A 23,123-nucleotide genomic window follows, 5' to 3' on the forward strand; every position below is an offset into this window, starting at 1 on the left:
ACATGTATATGCATATATATAAATGCATACCATTCTTCACTGAAATGTTTTCTTTATAAAAGTTTTATATCACTGTGGTGGGTTGTATTTGCACAGGATATGGAACAAAAATGGCTTCATAATGCTGTTTGGGACATTAATAGTTTTGCAGAGTTACATTTAAAACAAAAGAAGACTGTTACAGGCTACAAACATGTGCATACAATGAACAGAGTTCTCTTCGTCTGTAAGTTATTTCTTTAATAAAGAACTTTGTTTCCTAAAATTTCACTCCTGAAAGTGTGGAAGTGTGCCCAGCATTGAGGTAGCATTCATGATGTTGCTATGTGGACACACCTGGCACACACAGTCAAGCTGAGCAAGAATAAAGAAAGAACTGCCACAGAGCAAACTGGAGGGTTAGTGTGGGTGAGTGGCATGGAAGGCACAGCATTCAAAGTCCTGAGCGTGTTTTAGAAGCTCTTCAGGTGGTGTTGGCGAGGGAGGTGGTGGGCAGTGAGATATCTGGAGGCAGAAATGCAGGAAATGTGAGCCTGGATTGGCCAGGGCTCCTCTGCTCCTAGCACCAGTGTGACATCCCCTCACGCAATCCCTGCTGAGAGTTGAAGGCAGTGCTGCTTTCACATTCTTAGCAGACCTAAGAAAAAGCTGCACAGGAAATGCATATTTTCTACTTACCATAGACCAACTAATTACATTTGTCCCCTGTCATCTTCACCAGATATGTCCCAAGATCCCCTGAAACCTGGAAAGTATCTGACTCATTGTGTATATTTTATGTATTTACTATGCATTCTCCTAGACATACACATCTACCATACATTTTAATTTATAAAGTAGACACAGAGATCAACAATTTTGAAAATTAGAATGACTATATAATTTTCTGTTATAAAAGTTATTTAAAACTTAGGAATTATGTACTTCTAGAGTATCCCATTTAGCATTTTTTTGGGCTGCAAGTAACTGAACTGCAGAAAGTGAGCCTGTAACTAAGGGAAGGCTATTGACTGTGCTTGGGGCAGTAACCAAACTCTGGGTTCTGCATTTCCACATGAACCTTCACTGGGAAGACTCCTTGGAGGAGCACTCTCAGAGCCACAGGAGCCACAGACTTCTACAGACCTGACTTTTAGGTGGGAGCTCAGGGAAGTGTCCTTCCCCTCTTAGCACAGGTGAGACCATCCACAGGTGGGTCTTCTTGAGATCCAGGGGCTACTGACCTTTTGGAAACTTCCTGAACATATGGGCTCACCCAGACTCACAGCCCAGGGGTCTATGGGGGTTACAGATAGCACCACTTGCAAAGGCTGCACAATCTGAGTTCCGAGGCCAGGCAGTGTGGCATGCTGACTCCAAATCACTTGACACATGTACGCAGGTGTATGCACACTGTCATGAATGCTGTAATAATAGAGGATCAATAAGTGAAAATGCAAGAGAAAGGAAAAATAACACAAGGAGCTCACAAACTTGGGGAGAATCATGACGTGATTAACACTTATTACCATTAAAATGTGGCCATGTTTGCCCTGAGGTTTCTACAGGTCAAGTTCAAACAAAACTCCCAAGCAGTGAATTGAGGATGAGAATGGAGAACAGAAAAGCTGAACTTAAGTTCAGTGTTCAGGCCCCTCCCACTCAGTGTGGACCCCTCCTAGCCCAGGAGTTCAGGTATGTAGATGCGTAGTGCTGGGTTCAGGTGGGGTTCCTTATCCATTCACAGAGGTCTCCTGTGCCACCCAACTTTAGTGACTCCTATTGCCCTTGCTGAGTGGGACCATGGACTACTTTCTTACCACTCTGTAGAGCCAGATGACCACTCAGTTGCTTACACCCACTCCACTCAGTTGCTTACACCCACTATGAGGTGCAGAGCAGTTAGGAGGTTTGTGGAGAGCAGGCTGTGCTGGCTCCAAGCCATTCCACACTATGCAGAAGAGCACTGCCCAGACCTGAGGTACCCTGTTTTATAAAGCAGCAGATTTCCCTGGGCTACACACTTCTGAGTGCAAGTGATGAGGCAGAATGACTCATGCCTTGACAGACCAAATGGATAACCACCAGATGTTGGGCATACAGAACTTACTGGAAAGAATTAACCCAACTGGACACAATGGTGCATGTCTTTAATCCTAGCCTCACATGAAGCTGAGGCAGGAGGATCACTGGTTTCAAGCCAGCCTAGGCAACTTAGTGAGTTCCTGTCTCAAAATAGAAAATAAAACTCTGATAGGTAGCTCAGTGGAAACATGCCATGCAACGAGGTTCAATCCCCAGAACCATACACAAATAAATAAGAAAGAAGGCAATGACCCAGCTGTGCATCGGCAACATAAGGCACAAATGGATACATAAGTGAATCAGGTTAGTAAAAAATTACTCCCCGTGCATTCACTAAATTAAATCAGATACACATGGACTCCTGGGCACATGAGAACCTCATCCAGGAAACCAGGACCATGAGCTTACCAGACACTGCAGACTCATCACTGGAACACCAGGAGAGGCACCTGGGACTGTGGCAGTGATATTTCCTTCTTCATCTTGTGTTTTAGTAATTTGAATTTTTTCTCGTTTTCCCTTCATTAGCATGGACAGAGGTTTATCTATTTTATTTTTCAAAGAACATCTTTTTGTCTTGTCATTCATTTCACTTGTTTTTTTGTTTGAATTTCATTGGTTTCAGCTCTGATATTATTTATTTCCTGTCTTTACTGCTTTTGGTGTTGATTTTTTTTCTTCTTCTAGGGCTTTAAGATGTAGTGTTAGAGATTTTGATATGTTGTATAAGTGTTCCCATTTACCTCTTAGAATTTTTTTGTATTTCACCCTTGATTTCTTCAACTGTCCATTCATCAATCAATAGTGTATTATTTAGTCTCAATTTGTTAGATATTTTAATTTATCATTGATTTCTAATTTCATTCCATTGTGATCTGAGAGAATGCAGAGTATTACTGTTATTTTGTATTTATTAGGACTTATTTTGTGTGTAATTTATGGTCTACTTTAGACAATGAGACTTGCTGTGGAGAAAAAAGTATATTTGCTCATTGATGGAAGAAATATTATATATATATATATGTGTGTGTGTGTGTGTGTGTGTGTGTGTGTGTGTGTAATATCTGGCAATTCTAAATTATTGATTGCATTATTTAGTTCTACAGTATATTTAATTAGATTTTTTTGGGAAAAAAGACTTTGCTAAGAGGAAAAAAGATGAGCAACTGAATTGGAAAAATATTTAGAAATTAAATATTTAAAAATTAAAAAAATATTTAGAAAATATAAAGAATTTGTATCTGGAATGTATAAATGCACATAGAGATGAATACACAATTAAAGTTATTGAGGTGTATGTGTGTGTGTGTGTGTGTGTGTGTGTGTGAGGGAGAGAGAGAGAGAGAGAGAGAGGGAGAGAGTGTTTATGGATAGAATTTTATTTTCAAAATTAACCTCTAAATTATGTTTAATTGCAGGTGAATATTTATGTTGTTTGAAACTTTCTGAATGTTTTGTGGTCCTGGTAGTTGTACACAGGGACATGTGTGTTCTTGGCAATAACAACAGCACTTACATTACATCCCAAGCCTTTTCATGTTTGGAGACAGGATGTCTATATATTCCCTGGCTACATGGGAAAATGACATCAGCCTGCCTCAGCATCTCAAAGATCTGCAAATACAGATATGGCCCTCTTCAGCCAGGGCATATTGAGTTATTTAAGGAGTAATTGGACTCAACCAATACTTAAGAGACACTAGAAATTATCATGGTCAATGCATATGGAAATTTTTCTGCTGAAGGAAATATTAAAATTACAATGGAACCAAGGAACTTCACACAGTTTACTATGTCATGTTGTAATAGTAATTTTCCAAGGAACCCTGCACATCATTTTTTGTGACACACACACACACACACACACCCACACATACACACAAAGAAATCATACATATACCTTTACCAGTGAGCTCCATTCTCCTTTACTTTCCTTCCTCTTTATTTCTTGTATTGGGATGCACACTGTTTTTTGAAGCCTCCCTCCTTGTGCCTATTATACCTGACATATACTGTCTTTGCCTCCCTGGTGTTACCTCAGATATTAATCTGCTTTTGTACTAGGTAGTAACTTCTATCCCTGTAACTTATACCTTTCCCTCTCTAGTCCCTTAGGGTATAGACTTCAGAGAGCTGCTTTTCCACCACAATGCTGTCAACAGTTTATATATTTCCACTGAAAATTGGGTGTGAGGTAAGAGTCTGATCCAGTATCAGGTGCCATGGAGGGTGACTGTTCTAGACGTAGGGATGTACAGAGACTTGATGAGTGATGGGATCAGCCAGAGGCAGGGAATGTTGAAAGTGCAAAAGGCTCGATCATAACGTAGAGACAAGGATTAGCTCTATTTATTTGTCTGATGGTAATACAAGTATGATATTGCTCATGGCTGGCCTGTTGAACCACGTCCCCAGCCTTCCTTACCATGTAAATATTCTTGCAAGGAAACATGGACCATTTGGGGTCAGCACCTCATCTATCTTCTGGTTCCTTTCATGTTTTCTGGAACCTAGTCTGAAGCTTAATGCAGCTTTGTCTGAGCAGATATCAACAGTGGTCAAAGAGATTAGGGAACAAAAAATAAAAAGAAAACCAAGGATGTCCACAAATCACCCCAAACTGGCCTGATCACACTATTATTCAATAATACAAAGAATATATTTGTTCTTTAAGTCATTGTACTATTGGATTCCTTGCTATAAGAGCTTGGTTATTACCCTAAAACATGCACTCCATATGCTATTCATAAAAGGAAGTTGTGTTTATTAGCGTTCTGCTGAAAAAAAAATGAGAGCAATAATGAAGTTTAACTGTATAATAAAGAACTAGGATGACATTAAACAGAATATGTGCATGTTTGTGTGGCACACACATCAGTTATTTATTCTTCTAATATCCTTTAACCTGAACTTCCATGGGGTACTTTTTATTGATATTCTTTACTTAGTCCACAGTCCCCTTAATAAATGATAATCTCCTTCCCAAGTTCAATACTGCATTGCTCATATTCTATGTCTCATTATAGTGTGTGACCCAGTGTCAAACTTTCCTTTATGAGAAATTTTATTCTCAACTGTTAGTTTGCCTTTTAAGCACATAACAGTTACTTTTCTGGCCTTTCTAGATACTTTTTCAAAGAGAATCCTCCTAAGAGTCCATTTTTGAATTTCTCCTTTTTGTATTACATAATTTCCCTGGTGGTTCATGTTCATTTTCCCATTCCTCGGATTATGAGTTATATGAGGATGGTTCCCAAATCATATTTCTATGTCTAACTTTTATGTCTTGCATTTCCAACTGCCTAGCATATATTTCCAAGTAAGTGTTCAGCCAGTAGAGCAAACATAGATATTCATATATTGGAAAGATTTTTAAGGCACTTAATAGCAGACACTGTGCTAGGCATTATAATGACCAGTAAAAAGCATAAGGCCCCTGCCCTATGAAGCTTATATACTATGGGTCAGGAATTACCTAAAGAGCCTATGGGAAGGGGAACAGAAAGTCCAAGGATGTAAAGATCAAGATCTTTCTAGATGAAGGAAGAAGTAATGGAACACATAAGAAGCAGGCACAGGATAGATTTGCATGACTTGTAAGCCAGAAATGTTTAAGCAAGCTTGGTCATCTTTGCCTTGAAAAGATTACTGTGAATCTGGGAATGTATCACATGTTTGGAGAGCAATGGTGAATTAAAGATAAAGGTTATTTGGAATATTTTGTAGGAAAAATGGACAGGATTGAGTTATAAGTGAATATGGGGTGTAATGTAAGAGATGACTTGAATCATTTCAAGGCTTCTGGGCATGGAAGGTTTGTAGTACCATTCACTGAAGTGGGGACTGTTGGACAAGGACCAGGTGTAAAAGCTAAGATCGGTGCTAAATAGGTAGTTGGATATCTTGACTGATACTTTATAGTATCTGGTGTGGAGATATAATTTTTAAGTTTTATATGATGATGATAACAAGGCTTGGGTGTGATTTCCTAGGAAAACAGTGTATAGTGAAAAGGAGCAAAGTCAAGACAAAAACTCCAGAAACCAAGGCCTGTTAGAGATTGTCCCAGAAGATATGGCTGAGAAGGAGGGGCCCAGAGTAGCAGGAGAAAAACCAGCGGTGGAAGACAATGTTTTCAGAAGGAGGAAATACTCAACATTGTACATGCAGTTCAATAAATTAAGGAAGAATTCCAAAATAGTCAAAGGACCTAGTGGAGTAGAGGCCTTGAGACATTAATACTACAGATGGAATGATGGTGTGGAAGCCAGTTCAGAGATACCTGAAAGGGAGGGAGAGAGAAAAAAGGAGAGGGCCAGCATATGTAGCTCTGGAAGGAAGATGAGATAGGAAAGATGTGAAGACGAGACATAGTGTCCGTGGTGGTGTGTCTTAATGGGAGCTTCTGGGACACATTTAAATGTGCATAGGAAGGGTCCACTTAGGAGGAAAATGGAGATTCATAAGTTTTCTAAGAGGACTTTGCTTCGAATTCCCAACTATCCAGTCATCCATAGTCCTCTCAGATTACCCCATCATCCATAGTCCTCTCAGATTACCCCAAATGGAGATTTCTATTCCAGTACAAGTGTGAATACATTTGTAATAAATATTTTAATTTAATTCTTTCAGATTTACCAAATAGAAATTAAAGGTATTTACTGAGAGTGATAAAAATTCTGTGAATGTTTATGTGTGAATATGTGCACATTAGGCATGTTTGGGAAGGGGTGTTTGTAAAAGTTTCAAGACTCTAGGGAAGTAGTGTAGTCATATGTCACTAATTTGAAGTTTTGAAAACAATTTCAAAATCAGTTTTATTATTCATTTATCTTTCACATAAAAAAGCGCACACTTTGAAAACCTTAAATTGTTATCACAACTTGAAGCAAAACAATTTTCAGGGAAAAAAGGAACTCTTTTCCATTTAAATCAGTCTTGGTATTTGCAGGTAAGACTGCAGATGTCATAAAACTTGAATGTCTAAACTTTTGTTTATCAAATGTAAATACAAGAATACTTAAGGAAATCAGCTTACATCAAGGAAGAGGTCTATAGTATACTGTCACCCATACTTAATAGTCCACATGGAACTCCTTCTTAACATAGACTTGGAAGAAGGGATGTGAAAGAATGCTAAGGAAAGCCATCTACCCTCAGGGGTAGATGGGGTTTAGTCATGGTCCACCATTCTGACTTGCCACACCAAAATTTATTTCCACAATGCTGACTGGATGCCTCTAGAGCAAGACTGGCACAGAGTCAAAGAAAGAATTGCTGAGAAGACAAGATCATGAAGAAATTTCACTGTGACCAGAATCTGCAAAATTATATACAGTACCACTGGGAGCCAAAGAATGATCTGCATGAGAAATAAAACGACATAAGTTAGACATTCTAGGTTCACAACATCACAATGAAGTCCACCAAATACAAGCAACAAAGAAAGTAGCTGTGGATTATCACCATTGAAGTAGGGTTTCATTAACAAAGTGAATACAACATTAAAGTAAGTGTTTAATCTGATGGAGCTAAATCATGTAATTAAATGTTAAAAAGGGACACATACATCTGTGTTTGTGTGTGTGTGTGTGTGTGTGTGTGTGTATGTATACTGTCATAAGTGTATGTATACTGTCACAAAAGCTATGAAATGATGCAGAAATGACGGCATAACTTGAGTATTTTTAGCTCCCTTGGCTTTGAATTACACTACTATTATAACCCATAAAGGGACACTGGGTCTGGGAGCAGTGACACATGCGTGCAATCCCAGCAGCTCTGAAGGCTGAGGCTTGAGGATCATGAGTTCAAAGCCAGCCTCTGCAAAAGTGATGTGCTAAGCCACTCAGTGAATCTCTAAATAAAATACCATATAGTACTGTAGATGTGACTCAGTGGTTGAAAGCCCCTGAGTTCAATCCACATCACCCTCCCTATGAAAAGTAGAAATTGGGCTGGAGACAAAACTCAGTAGTGCTTGCCTAGCATATACCCATGGCCTGGGTTTGAATTCCAATATTGGGAAAAATAAAAACAACTGAGGAGATTTGAAAGTGAGATTTTTTCCAAACTTCAAACTCATTAATCTTGTTTTTAATTTTTAGAGTGATAAGTGCAGCAGAGAAAAATTGAACTGAAGATTGTCTTCAAAACAATAAGAAATAACTCCTGAAGAGTGTCTCTTTGGAATTTTGCTACTCATTTTTCAACATTAAGAATGTATTAGGAGTATGGGGTTGTGGCTCAGTGGTAGAGTGCTTACCTAGCACCTGTGAGTCCCTGGGTTCCATCCTCAGCACAAATAAAAATAAATAAATAAAAGAAATGCAATGTTTCCAATCACAACTAAATAAAGAAATACATAAATAAGTGAAGAATGTGTTAGCTGAATCACATGAAAAGCTAATTGTCTAGGATACAATGTGTACTTTCCCCAAGACCATCATTGTAAAATGCCTCAACACATGTCCATTTCCTGTCCTAAAAAGATCATATAACATTATGAAAACATAAAACATGCTGATACTCCAGATTTATTTTTTCATTATATTAATATGAGGCTTGATTATCTTTTTATTGTTATTTTTAAAGAGACTACATTTTAGGCAATCAAAATTTTTTCCTTCTATGGGCAACCAAAATCTTTTCCTTCTATGGATTCATTCTTATATTAAAAATAGTTAATTTTCTTCCACATAATTCTCCAGGTTCACCATGTCCTTAAATCTCTTTTGTTACTAAAATATTTGTGAAAATCTCAAGGAAGAGGCTTGTCTTGATATGTTTAATAGAAAAGAAAAGCAAACTTTCTCAGGATTTACTTTTTTTCTTTTCTATAATGTATTAAAGACACCACAGTAGATATATTTCCTAAATATATTATTTTTATGTATAAATATTCAGAATATATATATATGTATTGTTAGTGCTCCTAACTGAAGCATGTTTGCAACTATATAATAAACAGGTATTTACTCATTTAGAGTTTACACCTGGGTTTAAAAGATTTAACATATTCTTATATGAAATATATTTTTATAAACAAAAACTACAAATTCTAATAAGCAAGATTTAAATCCCTCCCTGAAATTTTGCCAAAAAAAAACACAAACCCAAACCAAAATCAAAACAAAAAACAATAAGAAAGAAAACACTGCTTAGAAAAATCATCACTCAGATGGAGCACCTGACATTGGAGGAATTCTCCCATTTCCTTCATCTTTTGAGGTAAAGCAAAACTGGAGTGGGAAAGAGAGGAATCATCCCATGGGTCGGTGGTGCCTTGGTTTTCTAATTACTGTTTTCACTCTCAAGAGAAGAGGAGGTACTGGTTAATACCCAGAGCCAGAACATCTTAGCTGACTTCCACTACCACCTAACAACCAGATGAAAAATGAATTGAGACATATCCACCATTTAACAAGGGCCTAGAACTGACACCCACACAAAATGCACAGATGCCTGAAATGTATACAAAGAAAAGCAGTCATTTTTTTGAGTGAGTGAAATCTACTACTTGATTAACTTTTTAGATATTTCTCAAAATGAAACTAATTCCTAGCTCTTTTACTAATGATTGACACCCACCCTTTCAATGTAAAGGGCAGGAGGAGGAAGGAACATGGAGAGCTATGGGGAAGAGAATTATAATCTATTCTAACATAAAAAAGTATCCATATAAGGAGAATATTTAGATTGCCTAAAACACAAGAACCATATTAACACAGTGAAAATATAAATCAGGAACATCAGCATTTTTTTTGTTTCCAAAGAGCTCTTTTTCTGTATTAATGTTTTTTGATCAAAATTAGTTATAAGGAATTTTTACATAAAGAGTATCTTTTTATACACAGGGCCAATATAAACCTTAAATTTTAGAATGATTTTATATTTATTAATTTAATTCTAAGTCCAAGTATAAAAAAAATAAAATGTGATGGATTTCAAATGCCCAATCTCCAAACCAACTTATGAGAGGTTCTTGAAGGTAAGGATTAAGAATCAGATAAAATAACTGCTCACTGAGAGTTAATGGCAATCTAGCAAGGGTTTGATTACCAGCATGGTGTTTAAAACCTCAGTCATTTATAAACTACCACATTTTAAAAAAATATATGATGTCCCTAGAAGGAGATGATTTCTAATCTGTAACATACACTGAATCTGAAGACTGATATGTGCTCTTACCTGATGATTGCAAACATTGAATTAAAATTCTTGCATTCCCTAAGGTGCAATGCTATCTTGATAAAATGCTTAATGAGCTTCATCCTCTTCAGCTGGTTTGTCTCTCGAAGAATTTCAGATGCCATCCAAAATTTCTCCTGATTAATGACTTCTTCATATTTCTTCAGGTTGTGACAGCTGGATTTTGACTTAAGTTTAAATAAATCATCTATATATTCAGTAGGCTCAATGTTGCAGAAGAGTTCAAAACTCTGCATGGAGAGCTGGGTGGCAACTTCCACACTACTGAGCTGAAGGAGGGAAACTTGATCCTCTTGCAACAACTCCTGAGCATCCTCATCTGAACAAAGCACTTCTGTCTCCATGTTGTTTTTCAGATAATACCTGTGAAAACAGAAGTGTGTTAGATGTAGTCCAACCTAAGCAGAAGCCTCATGATATCTGTAAAACGTAATTCTACTTTCTAGGGGAAGCTTGACAGAATACAGAATTGAAACCTGGAAGAGCTCTGTTTACCCATGATGCACAGTGCAGTTGCTGAATCCATTGGTAGAAAACAGAACCCAGAAGTCAGAAAAGGAAAATCACTTGGGATTTCATGATTACTGACTGAGGTACTTTTTCACCGTTCCTTTTCTGCTGTCTAAACCATTCCATCTTTTTTCCTACGGATGTGAGAAAATAGTTATTTCTAAGTTTAACAAAAGGTACAGGGTCTATGTGTGAGCAGAAAAAGTCAGATCAGGGACATTACTCCATTTTGAAAGAATAAAAAGAAAACCTGACCATTGAGGGGCCCAAATTAGATCAGTTCAAGATCATTTAATTAAGAAAAATCCCCAATAAACCTAACAGCTATTCTTTCATGAGATCTTATGACAACAACCCTAAAGCAGAACTCAGAGCTAGTCCATCTCATTTTAAGCAACTTATTGAAAACAGCATTTAGTTATTTGCTATTTTCGATTTTCTCCCTTCATCCCAGCCTCCTTCCTTTCTTCCTTTTTGGGAGAGCAGATGTTTTCTCTAATCAAAATTCTATAAATGAAGAAAGAGTGGAAGTCCCATTAAGCTGGTCTTTTGCAAATTTCACAAAATATCTATGGCAGATAACAATACATACTGGGCTTTTGACATTCACAGATTGAATGCTCTCCATTTTGATTACACATTAAGCCTATGACAGAGATCCACACACATATTTTTTGAATAATGAATGTGAATCATGAACTTGCAGCTCAATAGTGATCTGAAGAATTCCATCATGATTACAAATATATCAATGTACATTCAAATAATAATTGAGAAAAACCAACTTCCTAAAATAAAACTATTTACTACTGTTGAGGTTGGAAATAAAACTGAAGATTAAGAACATTATAGTTGATAGCTATAAAACAAATTTTGAGAAAAGTCAATGGTAGTTTAGATCTATAACAAGAAAAATTTGAGCACAACAGAACCCTCCAGAAGAAAAATAGAATAATGTTATTTTTGTGAAAACTCAATTTTCAGTCTGTATTGGATCTAGTAATTATTTGAGTTCCAAAAACTAGGTACTGCTTTTCAGCTTCTAGTTAGTTGTGGTTTGAAAGTAAAATTACATATCCCCAACAACAGAAATGTCACTGAAAAGAATGACAAAATCAGCACTGCCTTCTTCCATGTACCATGGGGCACAGGCACTTACACGGCAAGCAACCAAGCTCTGTAGCAACTGGAATTTGGTTCCAGCATTCAGGGGTGGTTTCTGTAGTGTAATGCACAATGATTGACTGGACAGTGTTATTCTGTAAAATACACTGTCATAGATATCTCAGTCTAAAATAATGAAGTTATTATTATTTTAGGTCTGTGGGAGCATATGATGGTTGAAAATGATTAGAAGCACTGTTTGTGAATGCACACATATTAATAGGAGGAAGCAGTGGGCTCTACTCTGCGACTGCACCTCAAGCTCCCTCTGTTTTATCAGCAGGTATTCCAGAGGGCAAGCCACGGGGGAGGTTACAAAATCACTCCCAGGAACAGACACCAGAGGCTCTGGGGCAGTTTCACGAAGATGGAGGTGACACCTCAAGGAAGCCACTGCCACACATGCAGGGCCTCTGTGCTGCTGCTGCTGCTGCTATGGCATCTGCTGCACCAGGGCTGCTCCCTGTGGGCCTCCCTCCCCAGGAGGGCACGTACCATGGCTGGTGGGCAGGCACAGAGGCTTTGCTTGCTGTGCCCTTGTTGGTTCTGCTCTTGGCGAAGGCACTGAGCTCTTGTCACTGTCCCACGGCAACCCTGCTGTGGGCAAGGTGGGCTGCAGCACAGAGAGTCCCTTCCCTGCCCACTTCAAGCCGTGAGATTCCTCTGAAAGGCAGAGAGGACCAGCCCTGGGCCTTCCACCTCACGAGTCAATCCAGCATCTAAGCACGCCGAACTCGGTCCCTCCTTCCCACTTCACTTCATTCCCTCTTTGCCTAATTCCTTCCAGGTTGTCCACCCCGCTGGATGATACTTCCTGTTAGAATTATAAACATATGATTCTATTCCCAGAGAGACTGCTCCAGGGTCCTACTCAGCCAACACCTGTCAGGGTGCTAATGGGGTCTGGGAGTACAAGGCTAGAAGGTAGGGTTATTCCAGTTGCTCACTGCACAAAGTCCCCCAGCCAAGACAGTAAACATCACATATTATATCTGTCAATATTACAAAGTTAACAATTTCCATAACTGTCACACAATTTTGTCTATCAATGAGGATGATAGAATAAATAAGAACAAATATTCTTAGAGTCATTATATTGAACTCCTTATTCACCATTTGAGGTTCTCCTCGTCTGTTCCTATGGATGTGAGATGCAATCTGATGGGGTTTCTTACTCCTACAACAGCTTCGCTACTGTATGCTCCCTTTGTGCTGTCAAATAATTTTTTCTTTCTTTTTTTTCTTTTTGGCATGCTGGGAATTGAACCCAGGGGTGCTCTACCACTGAGCACCATCTCAGCCCTTTCTATTTTTTATTTTGAGACAGGGTCTCCACTATGCTGCCAGGCCTGGCCTGGAATTTACCATCCCACCTCAGTCTCCCAAATTTTGATGGCAGGCGTGCACCACCTCACCCCGCTAATTACATTTTTGTATGTTGTAGGTTCAACAATACAATTATATATTGTTCTATGCAATTGCTTTTTAAAATCAATTAAGAGAAGAAAGGAAAATACACTTATAGAGTGTCTTTTCTAATTACATCATTGCCTTTGTTGGAATTCTTTCTTTTCTTTTGTGGACTTGAAGTGCTGTGTGGGGTCACTTGCTTTCAGCTGGAGGAAATTTCTTTAGCAGCTCTTGTCAGGCAGATCTGCCAGCCACACAACCTCTGGGTCTAGGATATCTGGGGATGGCCCACCTTCATTTGGATGTGTCTCAGATGTGCAGATGACCATGTTTCTCTTTGAGCACATCATTCACTGCCTTCTGGGAGCGAGAGCTTCTAGTTCTGGTGAATATGAGCAGCTTTTCTCTTGCTGGTTTCGGCTCTCTTCTTTGTTTTTCAGTGGTTTAATTCTGATGGGTCTGCTGGGGCTCTCTTTGCACAGGGTCCTACTGGGTGTCATTGAGATGAATGGTTTTCCTCAAATCTGGGAAGTTTTATGCCACTATTTCTTTCAATATTTTTCCAGCTTCTTTCCCATTCTCCTTTCAGGCCCTCTCATTATGTGGTGCACTTAGTGGTGTCCCCATTCTCTGACACTATTTCTTCTCTCTGGGGGATTATGTAAACTGTCAATTTGTGTTCAGATTCACAGATTTTTTTCTTGTGCCAGTTCAAATCTACCATTGTGTCCCTACCGTGATTTTTTTTTTTTTTTTTAGTTATTGTACTTCTTCCGAATTTTCATTGGATTCATTTTTTCCCCTTTCTGTCTCTGTTGGTATTCTGTCTTCAATGAGACATTTTCCTCATACCTTCCCTTACTTCCTTAAGTCGAGTTTGCTTTAGTTACACATGTATAACGCTGCTCCAGTCTTTGCTAATTTGACATCTGGGCCCTCTCATGAGCAGTTTCTGTCACCTGCTTCTAATACTGCTATGGATGGATGACACTCTCCTGCTTCTTTGACCCTCTTCTATGGTAGTTTCTTGTTAAAAATTGATCATGTTCGTTTATGTATCACAGTAAATCTAGATGCTGAGTCCCCTCATTCATCCTTCCCTGGGCTTTGATTTCCTGTTTATTTATTTTGTGACTTAGCTGGACTATTGTAGTGGAAACAGTTTTTCTTAGTGTGCATGCAGTCTCTGATGTTGATGCTCAGCAATTACAGCCTCGAGCAAACAAACCGCTCCTAGGGAAGACAGCAGGGCAGATCTCCAAACCCTGGCTCAAGTGATCCCATGGGCTAAGCTTCCTCTTGACTCTCCTTGCTGAGCCTCTCTGTAGGTCTCACTTTCAACTGTTAATTCCTACTAATGGCCAGATGACTGCTCATCTGTTTTTGGCAATGCCCTGGAGCAATTAAATTCATATGCCTTTGCAGGGTGGTTTTGAGACAAGTTTTTGAGGTGTGACACTAAGATGACCCTTTTGCTCTGGCTTTCCTGGTGAATACCTAGCTGGACTGTGGTCTAGCCTGTTCTTGTGAAGTGAAGAGTGTCCTCTTTTTTTAAATTTTTTTTTTAATATTTATTTTTTAGTTTTCGGCGGACACAACATCTTTGTATGGGGTGCTGAGGATCGAACCCGGGCCGCACACATGCCAGGCGAGCTCGCTACCACTTGAGCCACATCCCCAGCCTCAAGAGTGTCCTCTTAATTACTGGCCACCCAAATCTCCACGCCTTCTCAGTGCCTGCAGACTTGACTCTCGCCACACTCTGTCCTGATGAAGTCAGTTCCCTTGGGCAGAGCTCCAGAGACCTTGTTCTCCTGGCCGCTCTCCCCCTGGCCAGAATTCAGCACCACTACTGCCTGGGCTGGGCTGGGGGCCAGGTGGGGAGAAGTGCAGTGGCCTGCCCCCAACCCAGGTAATGCAGCAGTCCTCAGCTGCGAGTCCAGGAAGGGGATCTATGTCTTGGCTGCACCCACCCAGAATGGAGCCCCTTTCACAGTGCAGCAGGGGTCAGCAAGGAGGGCAAGGGAGAAGCAGGCTGTGGCTGAAGGCCATAGGCTCATTGTTCTTATTACGAGTTAGTAGATTTTCTTGATTCAATGGTTTTTTTTCATTCATTGTATGCCTGAGAACAATTTCCAGATACTTCAAATGGTTGTTTTAAATAATTTGCCACAGTTGTGGTAGCTTCACTAGGGAGAGGGTCCACAGACATCCTGGAGGCTATCTCGGGTACACATTGTTTTCAGAGTTGCATAATTTTACAACCTTCTTTTTTCACTTGGCTTAATGCTTTTCCACATTATTACAACCTCTACAAATGTCATTTCTGACATTTATGTTATTGCACAACAGCCTACAAATGTGGGATGGGCCATCCTTTCACAAACTTCAGTTTAGAAGAGTTTCAGATTTACAGCAAAGTTGGGGTGACAGTGAAGATTTTCAATGTATCCTGCACCCAGTATTACCTATTACTAACATCTTACATTAATCCACAGTTTGCTTTTACTTTTTGGCTTTGTTGGGTGATGCTGTGATCATCTTGCTATGTACATGGCTCTTTGTATTGCTGGCTCTTGGACCAGATTTTTTTCAGAAATAAAATCACCCAATCAAAGCACTTTAGAATATATTTGACTATTACTTCAAAGTCTCTTAACATAGATCTATTGTCAAATTCTGCTTAGTGTCTGAGTGGTCATTTAAGTTATAATTTCTATCTGGGTGCAGTATGCACACCTATGTGTGGTCCCAGTTTCTCAGGAGGCTGAGGCTGGAGGAACATGGGTTAGAGGCCAGTTTGGACAACTTAGCAAGATCATGCCTCATAATAAAAAGATTTTTAAAGGGCTGTAAATGTAGTTCATTGGTAGTCTGCCTCTGGGCTCAATCCCCAGTACTTGAAAAACAAAAACAAAGCTGTGATTTCTAGATTTGCTCAGGTAAAAGGTGTGCCTCTTCAGCAAGGCTTCTAGCAAAAGGACTGATTGTAGTCCTTGGTATGAGATGATATTTTTTTTTTGAGAGGATTTTTAATATTTATTTTTTAGTCATCGGTGGACACAACATCTTTGTTTGTATGTGGTGCTGAGGATCGAACCCAGGCCGCACACATGCCAGGCAAGCGTGCTACCGCTTGAGCTACATCCCCAGCCCGGTATGAGATGATCTTGACAGCACAGACCAACCTGTTCACGCCTAATCATGCCAGTAACCCTCAGCAATGCAGCAATTCAGACTAAATATATTAAAGGGCATTTTCCAGTTCAACCACAGATAGAACATCAAACAATTTTTATACCAGTTTAGCTCTCTGTGGTAGAATGTTCATCTACACCAATGAGTGTCAGGTGTGATTCTCCAACCAGCAGAATTTCTGGCCTCAGGAGGTCAGAATGTCAGAGAGCAAGGGCTGATGCTAATGTGCAGGTGTGGAGGTCAAACCTCAAACCATAAAGTCTGACAGGCTTAGGAGTCACATGTAGCCCCAGAGCTTGTGTGTGTCTGATGCCAACTTTTTACCTTTTCCCAATGGATAAGATAAAGAATGAAGAAAGGATGTGAGATTCACTTCATGATAATCACTTGGGAGTGATCTGATATAAGAAAAGGATGTAATACATCATTAATGTTACAAAGCCACTTTTTGGTATTCAGGTCCTTCTGCTTCTGACTGCAGGGAGGTTGCTCAGAGCACAGAGCAGGCAAGCTCGATGTACTCTTTGAACTGGGATTTGAGAGCAAGGTCTTGGTACTGCCTCTTCATCTCCTGCCAGGAACAACCCCTGTAAAGTAGAGACAGGCACGCTGGAAAGTCCCATTCATGTCTTAAACTGGAGAGACCAGAGTAGCCACTGGCCACAGCCCACAGTGGGCAACACTGTTGCAGCAGGGAACTGTGGTTACACATCTTTGAGATGGTGCCTTCCTCCACCCACCCCCCAGCAGTGATAAGACTACAAGGGTAACAGCTTAGCTTGCAGGCCCTCTTATAAGTGCCTGGAGTGCAGTGTAACTCCATGTCTCTGTTATCTTCTGTCTGGATGGCCTGTCCATTGTGAAAGGTAGGGTGTTGGATACCACTGTTGCCCTCTCTTTCCCTTTAGATTTGTGAGCGTTTGCTTTATATGTTTAGGTGCTCCAATGTTGGGTGCATGAGTACTTAAAATTGTCATATCCTGTGGCTGTACTGGCTCCTTTATGACTAGACAATGATCGTCTTTGTGTCTTTTAATAGCTGGTGAGTTAAAGTCTATTTTATCTGATGTAAGTGTTTCCTCCTGTGCTTTCCTGGTTTTCATTTGTATGAAATATGCTTCAAAGTGTAAGGGACCAAGCCTAACCCTAACACCTGGGAGCTTCCTTAGAGTTCAAAAGCTCTGCCTTCTCCCTCAAAGCAGTCCCTTGAGAGGAGGGATGATGGTTGGCCTGGGGCAGGCAGATCACACAGGAGGCTGAGCCTGAGCCCCCCAGGGAATCTTCCTCACCATCCTGAGCTAGAGGCTAAGGAGTGGGCAAGAGAGGAGTTGGCCTGGATCTAAAGAGAGGAAACGGGAAGTGAGAGGGGACCATGTCACTTGGAAGAGAAGCCTAGCCAGGCCAGAGAAGGGTCAGGCACCCTTTCCTGAAATAAACTGGAGCCTAATTTCTGATTGGTGGCTAAGGTGAAAGAGGGAAGAATATAGGTGTCTAGGAGAGCTCGTGTATGGGAACCCCACTTCTGAGTGAGGAGGAACCCCACTCCTGGGTGGGCAAAGAGAACAGAATAGCTTTAACAGGTATAACATCCACCCCTTTCCCCAGAACTTAATAATTACTAGGAACACCCCAAAAGGGCTTGAAATTCTTACTGTAATCAAAAGTGCATCCTGGTGCTTGCCAATTTGGGATAAAAAGGGTGCTTCATCAGCAGGTACTACCCTGTGTATCCAGTGATCTAGTGCCAAATCCCCCTGTGTAGCCATTAGACTCCTGACCCCACAGTAATCCTCAACCCACTGTGATTCCCTGGAGGGATCAGAAAGTCTTTCACAGCGCCCCGCAAGGGAGCCTGGTGCACTACCTGAGCCTTCCTCCAAACTGAGTGCTCAACCTTCCCTGCAAGCCAGAGCCCCAACAGTCTCCACAGAGGGCCATCCACAAGCAAAACTCTTCTGGGACACCCTGTGGCTCTGGCAGAAGAAGCCAGTAGCCCTCTGCCATTGTCTTGCTTAATCTGGAGACCAAAAGAAATTAAGATATTCAGGCAAAAGAGCACTCTGGAGTTCAGAGACCAGACAGGTCAGAATGTACTATGATCTTATAGACACAAATACACATCATGCAAACTGGCATTCCTAATAATGGCCTTTGGTAAATAGCAGTGTGCTATGGTGCTCAAGGGGTTCATCGTGGCTTTAAAATTAAGAGACATAATATAACTTGCACATGCAATTTTTCTGTTTTTCCCCTTAGAGCTAATTTTCACAGATTCACTCTGGAAGCTTCTGCCTGGGAGAAGACAGCAGATGGAAACTGCCAAACACAACATTGGCCCAGTACATGGATTCAGGAATTGCTACCTATGACCAAGGTGGACCATGGTGCAGTGAAGGAAGTGGCTGGTGGAAAAGAGCATCCATTGGACTGGAACCTTATAATCTTCTCCTAGACAAGCACTTCGGTGCCAGCGGTCAAGTTTGTATTCCTCTGCTCCCCACAATCAGCCTGGCAGGAGAGGCTTCATGTAGAAACTGAACAGCCCTGGCTGGCCAGCCCCAGGCCCACGCAAGCATCGCAGGCTCCGATCCCACCTGTGCTCCTGCCTGCCAACCACTGCTCCACAGCTCCAGGACAAGGGCTTGGCATAAGAGGGCTGTGAGGAGTTCTTGTTTAACAGGTGTAGGTTCTGTTTGGGATGATGAAAAGGTTTTGAAAGTAATGGTAATGGTTGTATAGCATTGTTAATGTACTTAATGACACTGAATTTTACACATAGAAATGGATAAAATGGCACATTTATATAACATGAATTTTACCATGATAAATGAAGTAGTAAGGCTTGTAAAATGACAACAATGTAGTATTGTATTTGGTGTTATCACTACTCTGGGGTTTTTAAGAGTAGCCAGAAGTTATGATTAGCATGGAGTAGCTCCTGTTTTAACTTTCAAAATTTAATAATGGCATTGAGTCAGGCAAAATAATTTTGTAGGCATACGAGCTGTCAATTGAGACTTCTAGGGAGATACCCTGGCAGGTTATTATGGGGTGGGAAGAGATACTGTGGTTGGTCAGAAAAATCCTGATTTGAAACTTTTTTTTTTTTTGGTTTTGGGAATTGAACTCAGGGGCACTCAACAACTGAGCCATATCCCCAGCCATATTTTGTATTTTATTTAGAAACAGTCTGACTGAGTCGATTAGTGCCTCATTTTGCTGAGGCTGACTTTGAATCTGTGATCCTCCTACCTCAGCCTCCTGAGCTGCTGGAATTATAGGCCTGCACCCCAGTTCGTGGCTGCGATTCTAATAATTTTGAATCGCTTTCTAGTTTGTTGCTTATATTTTCCTAGTCTGTAAAATGAGACAAGTAATAGCTGCTGCGTCAATCTCTCAGAAATGATGATGTAAAGACACACTGATCACATAGCATACTCACCTTGAAATATATGGTCTGTGACCTCACATCTGATATCACTGTATTGGGAACATTCATAAAGAAAATGTTTCTCTCATCCTCCACAGAGAGAAATGGAGGATTGTTTGAGTGGCAGGGATTCTACTGAGCAGGAGTCAGGATGTTGACTTCCACCAGTTTAGTCTAGTATTCAAAGTGTTTTTCATCAGTCAGTAGTAATCCTATTTCAACCTCATTAATTGGGAATCTGCTTGGTTATGTAGAGAATCCTTCTTTGAAGTTCTAGTGAGATGACAATATTCTCAAATTCATTGAGCTTCTGTTTCTTCATCTGTCACATGAGGGTAAAATTTACCTTGTCTACTTGACAGGATTCTTTTAAGGATTCAGTGAGGTCTTTCCATTCATTTTATTCATTCAGTAAATATTCATGGTGTGCTTATCACTTATTCTGGAGGATGGGAATGTAATGTTCATAAAAGCAGACAGTTCCACACCTTCCTATAGACTCTAGTTAAGTGGCATAGACAATGTATGTGAGGCACCTAAGATGGTGCCTGGCATGTTTTGTAAATGCCAATAAACATTAGCTTTCTACCTGTGATGTTTAATTGTATGTGTCAACTTCACTGGGCTCTGAAATACCCAGACATTTGGCTAAACATTATTTCTAGGAATGTCTGTGAGGGTGTTGCTGGATGAGATTAGCATTTGAAGTGGTGGATTCAGTAAAGCAAAATGCCTTCCTCAGTGTGGTGGGACTGCTTCAATCCACTGAGGGCGTGAATGGAAAGACAGAAAAAGGAGGAATTCTCTTTCTTGACCTGCCTGCTTGAGATGGGAAATAGCCTTCTCCTGCCCTCAGATTAAAACTCACACCATATATGCTCTTGGATCTAAGGCTCTTATATTTGGACCTGAGTCTCCAGTTTACAGACAGCAGATTGTGGCACTAATACGCTAACCCTTGAAGTAAGCATCCTCAAATTGACTCGTGGGTATCCAACTCAGTGCCGTGGAATAAGGAAGCTGGATCTCAGTTGCAAACTGATTCCCTTACTCGTCCGGTCATGTTGTTCATATTCACAATTCTAAGCTATTGCTACCCATATTGTAAAGAGTCATTCTTCTCCATATAATATGAAATGAGGTGAGGGGCGGGAGAGGAAGAGAGTGTTCTCCCAGGTCATTCAATTTATCTTCCCTCGAGAGCTGGTAAATGCGATTTTATGTCTAGAGAATAGAGGATTTAAAAGTTTACCAAAGTCCTGGGAACTTAAATTTAAGGCAGGGATAATATTGCTGTTCATCACTGTCTACTTATTTTCTATTTAAAGAGTACTATCTTCCTAGTAGAAGGGGTTAATACAGTGTCAGGGGAAATGTCCAGTGAATGTATTGATTGAATGTATGATGATAAATGTGGCCAACTTACCTCCTAATCTTCCTCTAAGTTTGCCTAGCTGAAGGTGAATGAAATTATTATTTATTAATTTTTTTTAGTTGTAGATGGGCACATTACCTTTATTTTATTTATTATTATGTGGTGTTGAGGATCGAACCCAGTAACTCATATGTGTGAGGCAAGTGCTCTGCCACTGAGCCACACTCACCACCCGAAATAATTTTTAGTACAGCCATGAAGGTCTTTTTTCTTTGCCTTGGGACTGTGGTACTATATTATTATTATTATTATTATTATTATTATTATTATTATTATTTTCATTTTTTATATATATTTTTTTAGTTGTCAATGGACCTTTGTTCATATGCAGTGCTGAGAACTGAATCCAGTGCCTCACACATAGTAGGCAAATGATCTACCACCACACTACAATCCCAGCCCAATATTATTATTATTTTTCTTTTGCAAAGAGTAAGAATTTGGGGCCTGGGGATGTGGCTCAAGTGGTAGTGTGCTCCCCTAGCATGCATGAGGTACTGGGTTTGATTCTCAGCACCACATAAAAATAAAAAAAAAGATATTGTGTCCACCTTAAAAAAAAAAAACTAAAAAAATATTTAGAAAAAAGAGTAAGAATTTGTAGATTGGCATCAGGTGTAAGATATTTTCATATGTGGCACTATATGCCTGAATATAAAGTTTTAACATTTCAGCTAGGAACAATTAAGTTATGCCAGGATAATATATGAGGAAGGAAATGAAGAATATATACACTGTTTACATGTCAAAAATGTGTCCACATTTTCCCAGGGAAGATGGCTATAATACCTGTTCCAGAAAAGGGAAGGAAATTTATTAGCAAGGGAGACAAAAGGTTTCTAAGGAACTTTACATATTGCATGCAAAACCAAAGTGACCTGGGTGCATAGAAAGAATGAGTCTGTTTAACAAAGCAAGTTAATTTTAGTTTTAAGACTGTATTCTCTAATATGCAATATTTCTAAAAAAATAGTTGTATTGAATGTAGCATTTTTGTTGTACATCTATCTTTGGCTTGCTCAAGACAAATGCAATGCTGAAATTTTTTTTTCTGATGATCTAATAAGAAGTGTACTTCTGTCACATCCAGAGTGACTGATAATGCTAAGGTCTATCCATTACTCCATTGAAATAATAGGGTTTGCTTGCTTTTAAGGTCACTGGGCTATAATGTTGTTATTGTCTTTCCTGCTGTGCTGTAGTCTCATTTTCATGGAGGATTGGTAGAAGAGGTAGGTATTGGGCAGCACTCTTCACAGACATAATGCCACTGTCAGACCTGTTTGCCTGCAGTCCTGAATTTCCTTGCATACAACAGGGGTTTTCGTGGCATAAGAAACTTGACTTTCACTATGGATTCGACAAAGCAACAATAGAAATCATTCTTGAATATTATTTGTCTTCAAGTTAGAATGTAGGATGAAAATATTTAACAGTTTGCATCTCAAGAATGCTTTGTGGTGCTTAAAATAAACAAATCATATATTTGAGGGTGGAGGTATAGCTCAGTGGTAGAGATTTGCCTGGTATGTGCAAGACCCTTGATTAAATCAACATCAGAATAAATAAATAAAATCGTATACTAAGCAGAGTGGTAGGAGGAAAAGGCTTTTAAGTCAGAATTTAACTAAATTTCTGATCATTTGAAGTTCCGTTAAATAGCAAACCACATCTTGAACATTATAGTCAAAAACATTCATT

Source organism: Callospermophilus lateralis, unplaced genomic scaffold, assembly GCF_048772815.1.
Source record: "Callospermophilus lateralis isolate mCalLat2 unplaced genomic scaffold, mCalLat2.hap1 Scaffold_63, whole genome shotgun sequence".
Lineage (NCBI taxonomy): Eukaryota > Metazoa > Chordata > Mammalia > Rodentia > Sciuridae > Callospermophilus > Callospermophilus lateralis.